Source organism: Rattus norvegicus, chromosome 15 (assembly GCF_021556685.1).
Source record: "Rattus norvegicus strain SHRSP/BbbUtx chromosome 15, alternate assembly SHRSP_T2T, whole genome shotgun sequence".
Classification (NCBI taxonomy): domain Eukaryota; kingdom Metazoa; phylum Chordata; class Mammalia; order Rodentia; family Muridae; genus Rattus; species Rattus norvegicus.
Window position 1 is genome coordinate 45,960,549 of NC_141548.1, and position 15,234 is coordinate 45,975,782.

The 15,234-nt window shown below is 41.3% G+C and overlaps 1 pseudogene; it reads left to right on the forward strand.

Annotated features, from left to right (window-relative positions):
* Positions 1-1,532: 1,532 nt before the first annotated feature.
* Slc25a3-ps1 (solute carrier family 25 member 3, pseudogene 1) lies at positions 1,533-2,977 on the forward strand (annotated as a pseudogene).
* The last annotated feature ends 12,257 nt before the right edge of the window (positions 2,978-15,234 follow it).

Genomic DNA, 15,234 nt, shown 5'->3' on the forward strand with positions numbered 1-15,234 from the left:
TTTGAACATGAAACATAAAACATTTAAACAACGAGAAATAAAAACCACAGACATACACTGACAGACATGGGGACATCCTGGTGCACCAGAGACATACAATAGACAAAGAGGGAAAAAACCAGATGGTGTTCACGGTGACTATCCACTCGAGTGGAGTCGATATGGGCGATGGATTGTCTCAATTCCTGGACTAGTCCACCAACGTGTTGAAACCCAATTCCTGTAAGATACTGAGATATATTATCTGAGCAGAACGACTGACATTTGCCAATGTATGGGAGTGAAACACAGCCCTGAATATATTTACTCACAACCCAATTACATTAACTCCATCAGGCTGTGCACGGGCACTGAGATGTCCTTTTGTTTGATTCTCCCGAATAAATTTTCAGGCGGTCTGCTTCTATCAAATCTGATCAGTATGACTTTGTAAAGCTGTCGCGTCAGTGCAGGGACGCCGCGGCGTCCCCAGAGCCGGCGCCGGAGCTTAAGTACACTTCTAACAGGCACAAAGACAAAATTTTTCTCCCAAAATGCTGTGTTCCTTTTATCTCCTCCCTTCTCCTCACCCAGGGCGTTCTTTCCCCAATCTTTCGCCTCTGGCAGTGGTAAGACTGCAGAGGGGCCTGGTGCTTGAGATCGATCAGGATCCTTTTCTCGTTGCAACTTTTCACTACCCTCTGTTTCTGACACGCTTTGCCCTTCCCCCAACACTCTCCACTTTGCTGTTACAGCTGGGCAGTTCCCACGCGACCTCTGATGCCGTTTGGCGGTAACTAGAAACTCAAAGGTCAATAGAAACAACCCGAGGGCTGCCAGAGCAACCATAGCGGCTCCTGCCGCGTCTGGCAGGGGACTGAGCTGGAACAGATCAAGGCTAAACATAGTCTCTCAGAGTCTTACCCGCATCCCACAGCTTCTGGACTTCTTCCGTGAAACGGAGCCTCCTCTTGGCACCGGCGATGATGTAGCTTTTTTGTCCCGGGTTTCGGCACCAAATATCCCGCGCGCGACTTCCCGCCGGCAGGAAACACTCGGGTACATAGAAATCCTTATTGTGACCAACTTTATTAATCTTAGAAGAGGAAGCACCCGCCACGCCAACATGGCGTGCTTATAAACACCCTAGTGCGGCACACCCACACCTGATTGGTTGTTTACCCATGATCTCATAAGGCACGCCCCGGAGTGGGCAAAGACCTGGCATGAAGGCACTCTTGCACATGTGCACAGTTAACTTCCTGAAAGGGAGCCGGCTGGCACGGCGAAGGCTGGCGCCATCTTGTAATGGCGGAGGCTATCCTGGCCTTCCACGTGGGGCGCAGTGGAAGCCAGTGCCATCTAGTGGTGGTGAATGTTATTGCGGCCCTCTACAGTGATGTTCACATGTACAAGAGTGTTTCAAATAGTTTGTGTAGGTGAAGGGCACGCTCTTCCAAAATGGATGAGATTCGGCCTCTTTATGAGCTGCATGTTATTTGGCCCATGCACTGCATGCCACCTTGTGGGTGTTCTCCATAGCAGGCAAGAGGATGTTCTCATCCTTGACTCACCTGGTGGGGAGGAACCCCTTCAAAGCCCCACACCTGCAGGTGGTACATAATGGGATCTTGGGTCTCTGGGCCTCCCCTGACGTTCCCTGCACCTGGCAGCCTCTGCCTTGAAAGGGTACTGCTGTGAATTTGGCTCTGTGGAGTATTTTGTGCTGTGTGGTTTTGGTGGTGTCTTAAACTGCAGGCTGATGTACTCTGCTATTGTTCCCTTGGATTTAATAAAATGCCTCATGCAGGGGGACTCTCAAAAGCGGAGGGGCACATTTTATGAATTCTGTTATACCAAAAGAAGACAGTGTTCATGGTTTGGCTAAAGGACCAGTGTTGGGGATTGGTTCTAATGCTTTGAATTAATCCTGCCTCCCAAATTGGGAATCTGAGTGTCCAAATGCTGAAGGTCCTTGTCCCCAATTGGTTTTTGGTTGATCAGTAAACAGCCAATGGTCAATGAGTAGGCAGTTAGACTGAGGTGAGACCTTTGGATTTGTGTGAGCTAGGAACTGAAGGGGAGGAGAGGTGGAGTATCATGATTTGGAGGGAGATGGATCAGATTTAGATCTGCAGAAGGAAAATCATCCAAAATGGAGGTGAGAAGGAATGCAGCCCCAAAGGACTACTCAGAAGTGTCTTTGGCAGCAAAGACTAGGGAGCCACCCAGAAGGAGCCAGGGAAACAAAAATAAAATATAGAATTAGAAGGCATTAGGTCAGGATTACAGTAGGGAAATGTGTGCTAGCTGTGGGGAGGAGGAGGATTAGAACTGCTCAGCTTTTGAGATAGATAAGGCATTTAAAATTAACTGATATGTGTGTGTGTATGTGTGTGTGTGTTTCATTTGTGAATCCAGAGGTCTCTGGGGGGTGGCTGGGAGTGCAATCTGCTGGAGCACAAAGGAGTATAGCTAACTCACCAATACAGACCAGCCAACTTTGATTGGCTATTCCATGCAAGGGCTCTGCAAGTTCAACTTCTATGACATCTTCAAAGCCATATATACCAACAAACTTGGTGAGGAAAACAACTATTTATGGCACACGACAATATATCTAGCTGATTCTGACAGTGCTGATTTTTGTGCCAACACTGCCCTGGGTCCTATGGAAGCTGCTAAAATTTGGATTGAAACCCAGTCTTGTCTATGCTAACACATTGATGAAAGCCATTTCCTAAATGTAGGGAGAACAAGGCTTAAATGCATTCTACAAGGGTATTGCTCTTCTGTGGATGAGACATATCCCACACACCATGATGAAGTTGCGTGGTCCATGTATGACTCTCTGAAGAAGCACTTGGGTTAACTGAGTAGACACATGAAAGTCACATGGACTGAATTTGCTTGTTGATTGGTATTGAAGAAAGAGCAAAGGAACATTCATAGATTTGATGTGCAGAAAATCATCTGTTCCTGATATAATTACTGTATTATCTTCAGACCTCAAGGCAATGAGATGGGAATCATAGAGTAAGATTCCAGTTCTTCTCTGGTCTTTGCATGTGACTCTGTGTGTGCACCCACATAGTTAAATGCATGGATGACACAACCCAACACACACACACTTTGATGTTGGAAATTATATGTACATTTAAACATATATTTTTTTATTCATACATTGGGTTTATTATGACAAATGTACAATAGGTTTTTGACATCTCCACAGGCAGGGTAAACACCTTGCTAAGCATTATTACTGCATGGATATTGGGGAGTATTGTATGGAATATAAAATTACTTTATGGTACAGTAATAGTAAAAAACTTTATTTATTCTATGAAATAAAAACAGATTCATTAAAATGTGATATGGCATATAGACTTCTAGATGTAAGTGAACTTTTAATATACATAACTTATTACGCATAGGATTCTGTCTGTAATTGAATCACTAATATTTCCAAACATCCACTTTCTCAGAACATGAATGCTACTTCTAGATATAGTAGTATATAAATAGAAATATTTTTAACTATCATTTCTCCCTTGTGTCATTCCCTTTAGGTTCAAGAGTGGAACAATGTAATTTGTATACAATGTGTATCTGTAAGAAAGGAAAGACATAGACAAATCTGATACATGGGGTGATATGTCCAGGTAGTACATTACACAATTATTCCTTGAAAAATGAGCATCCAAAAATAAAGTAATTTTCTAATATATCCATTCAGGCGGCTCTGAATCATTTCTTCCAGTAATCTTTAAATATAAAGGTTGGTTTATACATTATGAGATAGGTTTATACAATAGAACATATACCACTTCGTATATAATGCTTTCTGTAGTGGTTTCCGAGAATGACTCTTTAAAGAAAATTGCTTTGTTTAATGCATGAGAGTATGTATTAATAATATTTTGTGCCTATATATGCTCCTAGAAAACAAGACAAAAGGTGATATTTAATGTGTGTATATATAACAAACATTTCATGTTTTCTTTAATTCTTACATTAATTGAATATTGATGACAATTTATATCTCAGGAGCTTTTATCTTTTTTTTTAAATTAACTTGAGTATTTCTTATATACATTTCAAGTGTTATTCCCTTTCCCGGTTTCCGGGCAAACATCCCCCTCCCCCCTCCCCTTCCTTATGGGTGTTCCCCTCCCAACCCTCCCCCCATTGCCGCCCTCCCCCCATAGTCTAGTTCACTGGGGGTTCAGTCTTAGCAGGACCCAGGGCTTCCCCTTCCACTGGTGCTCTTACTAGGATATTCATTGCTACCTATGGGGTCAGAGTCCAGGGTCAGTCCATGTATAGTCTTTAGGTAGTGGCTTAGTCCCTGGAAGCTCTGGTTGCTTGACATTGTTGTACTTTTGGGGTCTCGAGCCCCTTCAAGCTCTTCCAGTTCTTTCTCTGATTCCTTCAGCGGGGGACCTATTCTCAGTTCAGTGGTTTGCTGCTGGCATTCGCCTCTGTATTTGCTGTATTCTGGCTGTGTCTCTCAGGAGCAATCTACATCCGGCTCCTGTCGGTCTGCACTTCTTTGCTTCATCCATCTTGTCTAATTGGGTGGCTGTATATGTATGGGCCACATGTGGGGCAGGCTCTGATGGGTGTTCCTTCAGTCTCTGTTTTAATCTTTGCCTCTCCCTTCCCTGCCAAAGGTATTCTTTTTCCTCATTTAAAGAAGGAGTGAAGCATTCACATTTTGATCATCCGTCTTGAGTTTCGTTTGTTCTAGGGATCTAGGGTAATTCAAGCATTTGGGCTAATAGCCACTTATCAATGAGTGCATACCCATGTATGTCTTTCTGTGATTGGGTTAGCTCACTCAGGATGATATTTTCCAGTTCCAACCATTTGCCTACGAATTTCATAAAGTCATTGTTTTTGATAGCTGAGTAATATTCCATTGTGTAGATGTACCACATTTTCTGTATCCATTCCTCTGTTGAAGGGCATCTGGGTTCTTTCCAGTTTCTGGCTATTATAAATAAGGCTGCGATGAACATAGTGGAGCACGTGTCTCTTTTATATGTTGAGGCATCTTTTGGGTATATGCCCAAGAGAGGTATAGCTGGATCCTCAGGCAGTTCAATGTCCAATTTTCTGAGGAACCTCCAGACTGATTTCCAGAATGGTTGTACCAGTCTGCAATCCCACCAACAATGGAGGAGTGTCCCTCTTTCTCCACATCCTCGCCAGCATCTGCTGTCACCTGAGTTTTTGATCTTAGCCATTCTCACTGGTGTGAGGTGAAATCTCAGGGTTCTTTTGATTTGCATTTCCCTTATGACTAAAGATGTTGAACATTTCTTTAGGTGTTTCTCCGCCACTCGGCATTCCTCAGCTGTGAATTCTTTGTTTAGCTCTGAGCCCCATTTTTTAATAGGGTTATTTGTTTCCCTGTGGTCTAACTTCTTGAGTTCTTTGTATATTTTGGATATAAGGCCTCTATCTGTTGTAGGATTGGTAAAGATCTTTTCCCAATCTGTTGGTTGCCATTTTGTCCTAACCACAGTGTCCTTTGCCTTACAGAAGCTTTGCAGTTTTATGAGATCCCATTTGTCGATTCTTGATCTTAGAGCATAAGCCATTGGTGTTTTGTTCAGGAAATTTTTTCCGGTGCCCATGTGTTCCAGATGCTTCCCTAGTTTTTCTTCTATTAGTTTGAGTGTGTCTGGTTTGATGTGGAGGTCCTTGATCCACTTGGACTTAAGCTTTGTACAGGGTGATAAGGATGGATCGATCTGCATTCTTCTACATGTTGCCCTCCGGTTGAACCAGCACCATTTGCTGAAAATGCTATCTTTTTTCCATTGGATGGTTTTGGCTCCTTTGTCAAAAATCAAGTGAACATAGGTGTGTGGGTTCATTTCTGGGTCTTCAATTCTATTCCATTGGTCTATCTGTCTGTCTCTGTACCAATACCATGCAGTTTTCATCACTATTGCTCTGTAATACTGCTTGAGTTCAGGGATAGTGATTCCCCCTGAAGTCCTTTTATTGTTGAGGATAGCTTTAGCTATCCTGGGTTTTTTGAATTTAAACATATATCTTATATAATTATTAATGCTATTTAATTTGCATTGAAGTCACATAAGCAAATTAATGTACTGATTAGTTTCTTGTTTTCAAAGTAATTAAATCATCTATCTGTTGATTTGGTTCTATTTAATACTGAATATGAACAAATAGTTGTGCCTACTATAGTGCGGGAAAAATTCTGTTTTCTTCATCATCGTCGTCGTCATCATCATCATCATCATCATCATCATCATCATCATCATTGGAGTGTGTGTGTGTGTGTGTGTGTGTGTGTGTGTGTGTGTGTGTGTATACAGTATGCGTGAGTATGGGCAAGCACATGCCAGGGTACTTGCATTGGGGTTTGAGAGTAGCATTTTGGAGTTGATTCTGTCTTTCCATTGAGGGATCCAGGAATGAAACTCAGATTGTCAGGTTGGCAAAGCAAGGACTTAGAGTTTTGAGATCTCAAAGTTCTCAGAACTGTTCATAGATGTTAGTGGAGAACCTCAAATTCCATAGTCTGCAGGCAGAGAGGGTAACTTACAGGATAATAATGACCCCAAGGCACACAGGATAATAATAATCACAACTGTGCTGTCCTTGATGGCATTTGGACTCTAATTCGATGCTGTTGTCAAACCTCTGCACTTCTAAAGGAAGAGGGATCTTGGAAATGGACGAATATTGTGTAGTCTTAATAAAATAACTCACCTAAAAATAATGTCTGCTTCCCTTTGGGCAAGTTACATAAGCCACCAGAGGAAAGAACTTGTTCCAAACTGGAACTAGCAATCTATTTGTTGTGGAAATGGCTATCCTAATGTTTTAATACTGTCTATGTACTGACTGGCAGTAGACTAAAACACACCAGAAATAACTCCCTTTTAAAAACTTGAACATGCACGTTTACCAGGAGAAAAGCACTTGACAAATTTATGTACACAGTAGCTGTGTGGTAGAGTCACATAGATGTCAGTGGAGGACCTCAGCTTCCACAGTCTGCAGGTACAGAAGGGGAAACTTACAGGATAATGACTCCAAGATAAACAACTATGCTGCCCCTGCGGGCATTCGAACTCTAATCCAAAGCTGTTGTCTGCACTTCTAAAGAGGGCGGAATGTTGGAAATGGAAGAATCGCCATGCATTTTTGTATGTCATGAAGTAGTGATACTCTGGATATAAGGATGTTAAATGAAAGACTCATGGCATGGCTCCTCTGAACAAAACAGAAGAATTAGATGAGCATCCTGATAATGTGAGTTGTCTACCAGGGGTGAACCTGAGAGCTGGTGTGTTGGAGGGACTTCCAGTGTGCACTCTGGAGCTGGACTCCGGATTGACTCTAAGATCAATGATCTAACTTCTGACCAGAGGAAGGTTTACAAGAAAATATTTTTCCCATCTTTATTAAATTAAGTATTTCTTATTTACATTTTGATTGTAATGCCCCTTCCTGGTTTCCAGACCAACATCCCGCTAACCCCTCCCCCTCCAAATCTGTATGGGTGTTCCCCTCCCAATCCTCCCCCATTACCACCCTCACCCCAACAATCATATTCACTGGGGGTTCAGTCGTGGCAGGACCAATGGTTTCCTCTTCCACTGGTGCTCTTACTAGGCTATTCATTGCCTTCTATGAGGTTGGACCCCAGGGTCAGTCTATGTATGTTCTTTGGGTAGTGGCTTAGTCTTGGAAGCTTTGGTTGGTTGGCATTGTTGTTCATATGGGGTCTCAAGCCCCTTCAAGATCTTTCAGTCCTTTCTAAGATTCCTTCAAAGGGGGTCCCATTCTCAGTTCAGTGGTTTCCTGCTGGCATTCGCCTATGTATTTGCTGTATTCTGGCTGTGTCTCTCAGAAGAGATCTACATCCGGTTCCTGTCAGCCTGCAATTCTTTGCTTCATCCATCTTATCTAATTGGGTGGCTGTATATGTATGGACCACATGTGGGGCAGGCTCTGAATGGGTGTTTCTTCTGCCTCTGTTCTAAATTTTGCCTCCCTATTCCCTCCCAAGGGTATTCTTGTTCCCCTTTTAAAGAAGGAGTGAAGCATTTGCATTTTGGTCATCCTTCTTGAGTTTCATGTGTTCTGTGCATCTAGTGTAATTCAAGCATTTGGGCTAATATCCACTTATCAATGAGTGCATACCATGTGTGCACTCATTTTTCTGTGATTGGGTTACCTCACTCAGGATGATATTTTCCAGTTGCATCCATTTGCCTATGAATTTCATAAAGTCATTATTTTTGATAGCTGAGTAATATTCCATTGTGTAGGTGTACCACATTTTCTGTATCCATTCCTCTGTTGAAGGGCATCTGGGTTCTTTCCAGCTTCTGGCTATTATAAATAAGGCTGCTATGAACATAGTGGAGCACGTGTCTTTGTTATATGTTGGGGCATCTTTAGGTATATGCCCAAGAGAAGTATAGCTGGGTCCTCAGGTAGTTCAATGTCCAATTTTCTGAGGAACCTCCAGACTGATTTCCAGAATGGTTGTACCAGTCTGCAATCCCACCAACAATGGAGAAGTGTTCCTCTTTCTCCACATGTTCGCCAGCATTTGCTGTCACCTGAGTTTTTGATCTTAGCCATTCTCACTGTTATGAGGTGAAATCTCAGGGTTGTTTTGATTTGCATTTCCCTTATGACTAAAGATGTTGAACATTTCTTTAGGTGTTTCTCAGCCATTCGGCATTCCTCAGGTGTGAATTCTTTGTTTAGCTCTGAACACCATCTTTTAATAGGGTTATTTGTCTACCTGCGGTCTAACTTCTTGAGTTTTTTGTATATTTTGTATATACAAATCCTATCAGTTGTAGGATTGGTAAAGATCTTTTCCCAATCTGTTGGTTGCAATTTTGTCCTAACAACAGGGTCCTTTGCCTTACAGAAGCTTTGAAGTTTTATGAGGTCCCATTTGTCGATTCTTGATCTTAGAGCATAAGCCATTGGTGTTTTGTTCAGGAAATTTCTCCACTGCCCATGTGTTCGAGATTCTTCCCCACTTTTTCTTCTATTAGTTCGAGTGTATCTGGTTTGATGTGGAGGTCCTTGATCCACTTGGACTTAAGCTTTGTACAGGGTGATAAGCATGGATCGATCTGCATTCTTCTACATGCTGACCTCCAGTTGAGCCAGCACCATTTGCTGAAAATGCTATCTTTTACCATTGGATGGTTTTAGCCCCTTTGTCAAAAATCGTGCCCATAGGTGAGTGGGTTCATTTCTGGGTCTTCAATTCTATTCCACTGCTCTGTCTGTCTGTGTTCAAATACCATGCAGTTTTTATCACTATTGCTCTGTAATACTGCTTGAGTTCAGGGATTGTGATCCCCCCAGAAGTCCTTTTATTGTTGAGGATAGTTTTAGCTATCCTGGGTTTTTTGTTGTTCCAGATGAATTTGCAAATTGTTCTGTCTAACTCTTTGAAGAATTGGATTGGTATTTTGATGGGGATTGCATTGAATCTGTAGATTGCTTTCGGTAAAATGGCCATTTTTACTATATTAGTCCTGCCAATCCATGAGCATGGGAGATCTTTCCATCTTCTGAGGTCTTCTTCAAATTCTTTCTGTAGAGGCTTGAAGTTCTTATCATACAGATCTTTCACTTGCTTGGCTAAAGTCACACCAAGGTATTTTATATTATTTGGGACTATTATGAAGGGTGTCCTTTCCCCAATTTCTTTCTCGGCTTGATTCTCTTTTGTGTAGAGGAAGGCTACTGATTTATTTGAGTTAATTTTATACCCAGCCACTTTGCTGAAGGTGTTTATCAGCTTTAGTAGTTCTCTGGTGGAACTTTTGGGATCACTTAAATATACTATCATATCATCTGCACATAGTGATATTTTGACTTCTTCTTTTCTGATCTGTATCCCCTTGACCTCCTTTTGTTGTCTGATTGCTCTGGCTAGAATTTCAAGAACTATATTGAATAAGTAGGGAGAGAGTGGGCAGCCTTGTCTAGTCCCTGATTTTAGTGGGATTGCTTCAAGTTTCTCTCCATTTAGTTTAATGTTAGCTACTGGTTTTCTGTATATGGCTTTTACTATGTTTAGGTATGGGCCTTGAATTCCTATTCTTTCCAGGACTTTTATCATGCAGGGATGTTAAATTTTGTCAAATGCTTACTCAGCATCTAATGAGATGATCATGTGGTTTTGTTCCTTCAGTTTGTTTATAGAATGGATTACGTTGATGGTTTTCAGTATATTAAACCATCCCTGCATGCCTGGGATGAAGCCTACTTGATTATGGTAGATGACCGTTTTGATGTGCTCTTGGATTCGGTTTGCCAGAATTTTATTGAGTATTTTTGCGTCGATATTCATTAGGGAAATTGGTCTGAAGTTTTCTTTCTTTGTTGGGTCTTTGTGTAGTTTAGGTATAAGAGTGATTTTGGCTTCATAGAAGGAATTCGGTAGCACTCCATCTGTTTCAATTTTGTGGAATAGTTTGGATAATATTGGTATGAGGTCTTCTATGAAGGTCTGATAGAATTCTGCACTGAACCCATGTGGACCTGGGCGCTTTTTGGTTGGGAGACCTTTAATGACTGCTTCTAATTCTTTAGGAGTTATGGGGTTCTTTAAATGGTTTATCTGTTCCGGATTTAACTTCGGTACCTGGTATCTGTCTGGGAAATTGTCCATTTCCTGCAGATTTTCAAGTTTTGTTGAATATAGGCTTTTATAGTAGGATCTGATGTTTTTTTTAAATTTCCTCTGATTCTGTAATTATGTCTCCCTTTTTCATTTCTGATTTTGTTAATTTGGACAGACTGTCTGTGTCCTCTCATTAGTCTGGCTAAGGGTTTATCTATCTTGTTGATTTTTGTCAAAGAACCAACTTTTGGTTCTGTTGATTGTTTCTATGGTCCTTTTTGTTTTTACTTGTTTGATTTCATTTCTGAGTTTGATTATTTCCTGCCTTCTACTCCTCCTGGGTGTACTCTTCTTTTTGTTCTAGAGCTTTTAGGTGTGCTGTCAAGCTGCTGACATATGCTCTCTCCTGTTTCTTTCTGCAGGTACTCAGCGCTATGAGTTTTCCTCTTAGCACAGCTTTCATTGTGTCCCATAAGTTTAGGTATGTTGTACTTCATTTTCATTAAATTCTAAGAAGTCTTTAATTTCTTTCTTTATTTCTTCCTTGACAAGGTTATCATTGAGTAGAGCATTGTTCAATTTCCACGTATATGTGGGCGTTCTTCCCTTATTGTTATTGAAGACCAGCTTTAGCCCATGGTGGTCTGATAGGACACATGGGATTATTTCTATCTTTCGGTATCTGTTGAGGCCTGTTTTATGACCAATTATATGGTCAATTTTGGAGAAAGTACCATGTCGCGGTGAGAAGAAGGTATATCCTTTTGTTTTAGGATAGAATATTCTATAAATATTTGTTAAGTCCATTTGGTTCATGACTTCTTTTTGTCTGTCTATGGATCTGTTTAATTTCTGTTTCCATGATCTGTCCATTGATGAAAGTGAGGTGTTGAAATCTCCTACTATTATTGTGTGAGGTGCAATGCATGCTTTGAGTTTTAGTAAGGTTTCTTTTATGAATGTAGGTGCCCTTGTATTTGGAGCATAGATATTTAGGATTGAGAGTTCATCTTGGTGGGTTTTTCCACCAAGTGAAATGAATGAATATGATGAATATGAAGTATCCTTCCTTATCTTTTTAATGACTTTTGGGTGAAAATCAATTTTATTTGATATTAGAATGGCTATTCCATCTTGCTTTTCAGACCATTTGCTTGGAAAGTTGTTTTCTAGCCTTTCACTCTGAGGTAGTGTCTGTCTTTGTCTCTGAGATTTGTTTCCTGTAGGCAGCAGAATGCAGGGTCCTCATTGTGTATCCAGTTTGTTAATCTTTGTCTTTTCATTGGGGAGTTGAGACCATTGATGTGGATAGGTTAAGGAATAGTGATTATTGCTTCCGGTTATATTCATATTTGGATGTGAGATTATGTTTGTGTGCTTTTCTTCTCTTTGTTTTGTTGCCCAGTTGATTAGTTTCTTGCTTTTTCTAGGGTGTAGCTTGCCTCCTTATGTTGGGCTTTACCATTTATTATCCTTTGTAGTGCTGGATTTGTAGGAAGATATTATGTAAATTTGGTTTTGTGATGGAATATCTTGTTTTCTCCATCTATGTTAATTGAGAGTTTTGCTGGATACAGTAACCTGGGCTGGCATTTGTGTTCTCTTAGGGTCTGTATAACATCTGTCCAGGATCTTCTGGCTTTCATAATCTCCGGTGAGAAATCTGGTGTGATTCTGATAGGTCTGCCTTTATATGTTACTTGACCATTTTCCGTTACTGCTTTTAATATTCTTCCTTTGTTTTGTGCATTTGGTGTTTTGACTATTATGTGACAGGAGGAGTTTCTTTTCTGGCCCAATATATTTGGAGTTCTGTATGCTTCTTGTATGTTTATGGGCATCTCTTTCTTTAGGTTAGGGAAGTTTTCTTCTATGATTTTGTTGAAGATATTTACTGGTCCTTTGAGCTGGGAGTCTTCACTCTCTTCTACACCTGTTATCCTTAGGTTTCATCTTCTCATTGAGTCCTGGATTTCCTGTATGTTTTGGACCAGTAGTTTTTTCCATTTTCCATTTTCTTTGACTGTTGTGTCAATGATTTCTATGGAATCTTCTGCTCCTGAGATTCTCTCTTCTATCCCTTGTATTCTCTTTGTGATGCTTGTATCTGTGGCTCCTTGTCTCTTCCTTTGGTTTTCTATGTCCAGGGTTGTTTCCCTTTGTGCTTTCTTTATTGCTTCTATTTCCACTTTTAATTCCTTCAATTGTTTGATTGTGTTTTCCTGGAATTCTTTCAGGGATTTTTGTGATTCCCCCCTATAGGCTTCTATTTGTTTATGTATGTTTTCCTGTCTTTCTCTAAGAGAGTTCTTCATGTCTTTCTTGAAGTCCTCCAGCATCATGATCAAATGTGATTTTTAAATCTAGATCTTGCTTTTCTGGTATGTTTGGATATTCAGTGTTTGTTTTGGTGGGAGAATTGGGGTCTGATGATGCCATGTAGTCTTGATTTCTGTTGCTTGGGTTCCTGTGCTTGCCTCTTGTCATCAGGTTGTCTCTGGTGTTACCTTGTTCTGCTATTTCTGACAGTGGCTAGACTGTCCTATAGGCCTGTGTGTCAGGAGTGCTCTAGACCTGTTTTTCTGTTTTCTTTCAGCCAATTATGGGAGCAGAGTGTTCTGCTTTTGGGTGTGTAGTCCTTCCTGTCTTCTGGTCTTCAGCTGTTCCTGTGGGCGTGTGTCCTGAGTCCATCAGGCAGGTCGCTTGGAGCAGAAAAGTTGGTCTTACCTGTGGTCCAGCAGCTCATGTTGCTCGTGGGGGGCTGCTGTTGAGCTCTGTGAGGGAGACTACCAGGATGGCCTGAGTTGCCTTTTCCCAGGGCTCCCTCCCCCAGTCCCTGTGCACAGGTGTCCCGGATGGAGTTAAGTGTTTTCCTCTGGAGTCAGAAATGTGGGCAGAGTGTAGCCTTTTCTGGCTTCCCAGGCATGTCTGCCCCTCTGAAGGTTTAGCTGGTCTCCCTCCCATGGGATTTGGGTGTAGAGAACTGTTGATCGGATCCCTTCAGGTCCGGGTGGTGTCTGGAGTGCAGGGGACCTGCCATTCAAGTGCCCCTATCTTCTGGTTCCCAGAGGCCCTATACAGTTTCCTCTTGGGCCAGGGATGTGGGCAGGGGTGGTCAGTATTGGTGTTCTCTCCTGCTGTGCAGTCTCTGGAGTGCCCACCTGTCCGGGTGATGAGCTCTCTCTCTCAAGGGATTTGGGAGCCAAGGGAAAATATTTTTTATATTTTAATTAAGAAAATTGAGAACTAACTAGCTTTGATAATTCTCACAATATAAAAAACTGAACAGGATCTCAAAGGCAATCTATCGGCTAAGTAGCAACTCTCTTTTTTCAATAGCTTGGTGTCCCTGTAGCCAGAGACAGACTATAGTTAGAGATACCAGCCTGTAGCTTCCTGAAGTCTTGGAGGTTTGGATACCCTTTCTCACTGTCACTGAATGCATTTAGATGCATGAATTTCAGTTTGTCTTCTTTTAAATGAAAGTGCAGTATTTGTCATTCACAACAGAATCTGTAATTCCAGGGATGGAGAACAGAGTCTCCAGGGGTACATTCTGCTTACTTGATGGGTCAGCAAGGCCATTTATTAATTTAGAAGTGTTCACATGGATTATCAAGGGAATGTTGCTTTATTATTTGTGAGGAAGTCAAGATAGTGACCTGTCTTTTACCATATGTGGAAGTACTGCTAAGAAAGAAAGTGAGTCAACAGAATACAAGAGATAGAAGAGAGAATCTGAGGAGCAGAAGATTCCATAGAAATCATCGACAAAACTGTCAAAGATAATGTAAAATGGAAAAAGCTACTGGTCCAAAACAATCAGGAAATCCAGGATTCAATGAGAAGATCAAACCTAAGGATCATAGGTATAGAAGACAGTGAAGACTCCCAGCTCAAAGGACCATTAAATAGGCACTGGAAAAAAATTTCCTGAACAAAACACCAATGGCTTATGCTCTAAGATCGAGAATCGACAAATGGGATCTCATAAAACTGCAAAGTTTCTGTAAGGCAAAGGACCCTGTTGTTGGGACAAAACAACAACCAACAAATTGGGAAAGGATCATTACCAATCCTACAACTGATAGAGGCCTTATATCCAAAATATACAAAGAACTCAAGAAGTTAGACCACAGAGAGACAAATAACCCTATAAAAAATTGGGTTCACCCCTCTGAACGTGATTGTTGGGGGGAGGGTGGTAATTGGGGGAGGACGGGGAGGGGAACACCCATATGGAAGGGGAGGGGGATGTTAAGGGGATGTTGGCCCGGAAACCGGGAAGGGGAATAACAATCTAAATGTAAATAAGAAATACTCAAGTTAATAAAGATTAAAAAAAAAAAAGAAAGAAAGTGAGTGAATGGAAACAGTGCTGAGTGGGAGTGGGTGGGTAAGTACACAGTTGGAGCCTCAGAGAGAGCTAGGTTGATGATACCACGTTTAAATAGTACATGCTGGGAAAAAAAGACAATGCAGAAAAAAAATTCTGTACCCCACATACCACTGTTGATACTCCTTTTTCCTTCATTTGGTCTTTTGTTTGATGAGATTGCTCTAGGAACAAATGATTATTTTTATAATACTATTTACTTATGTAG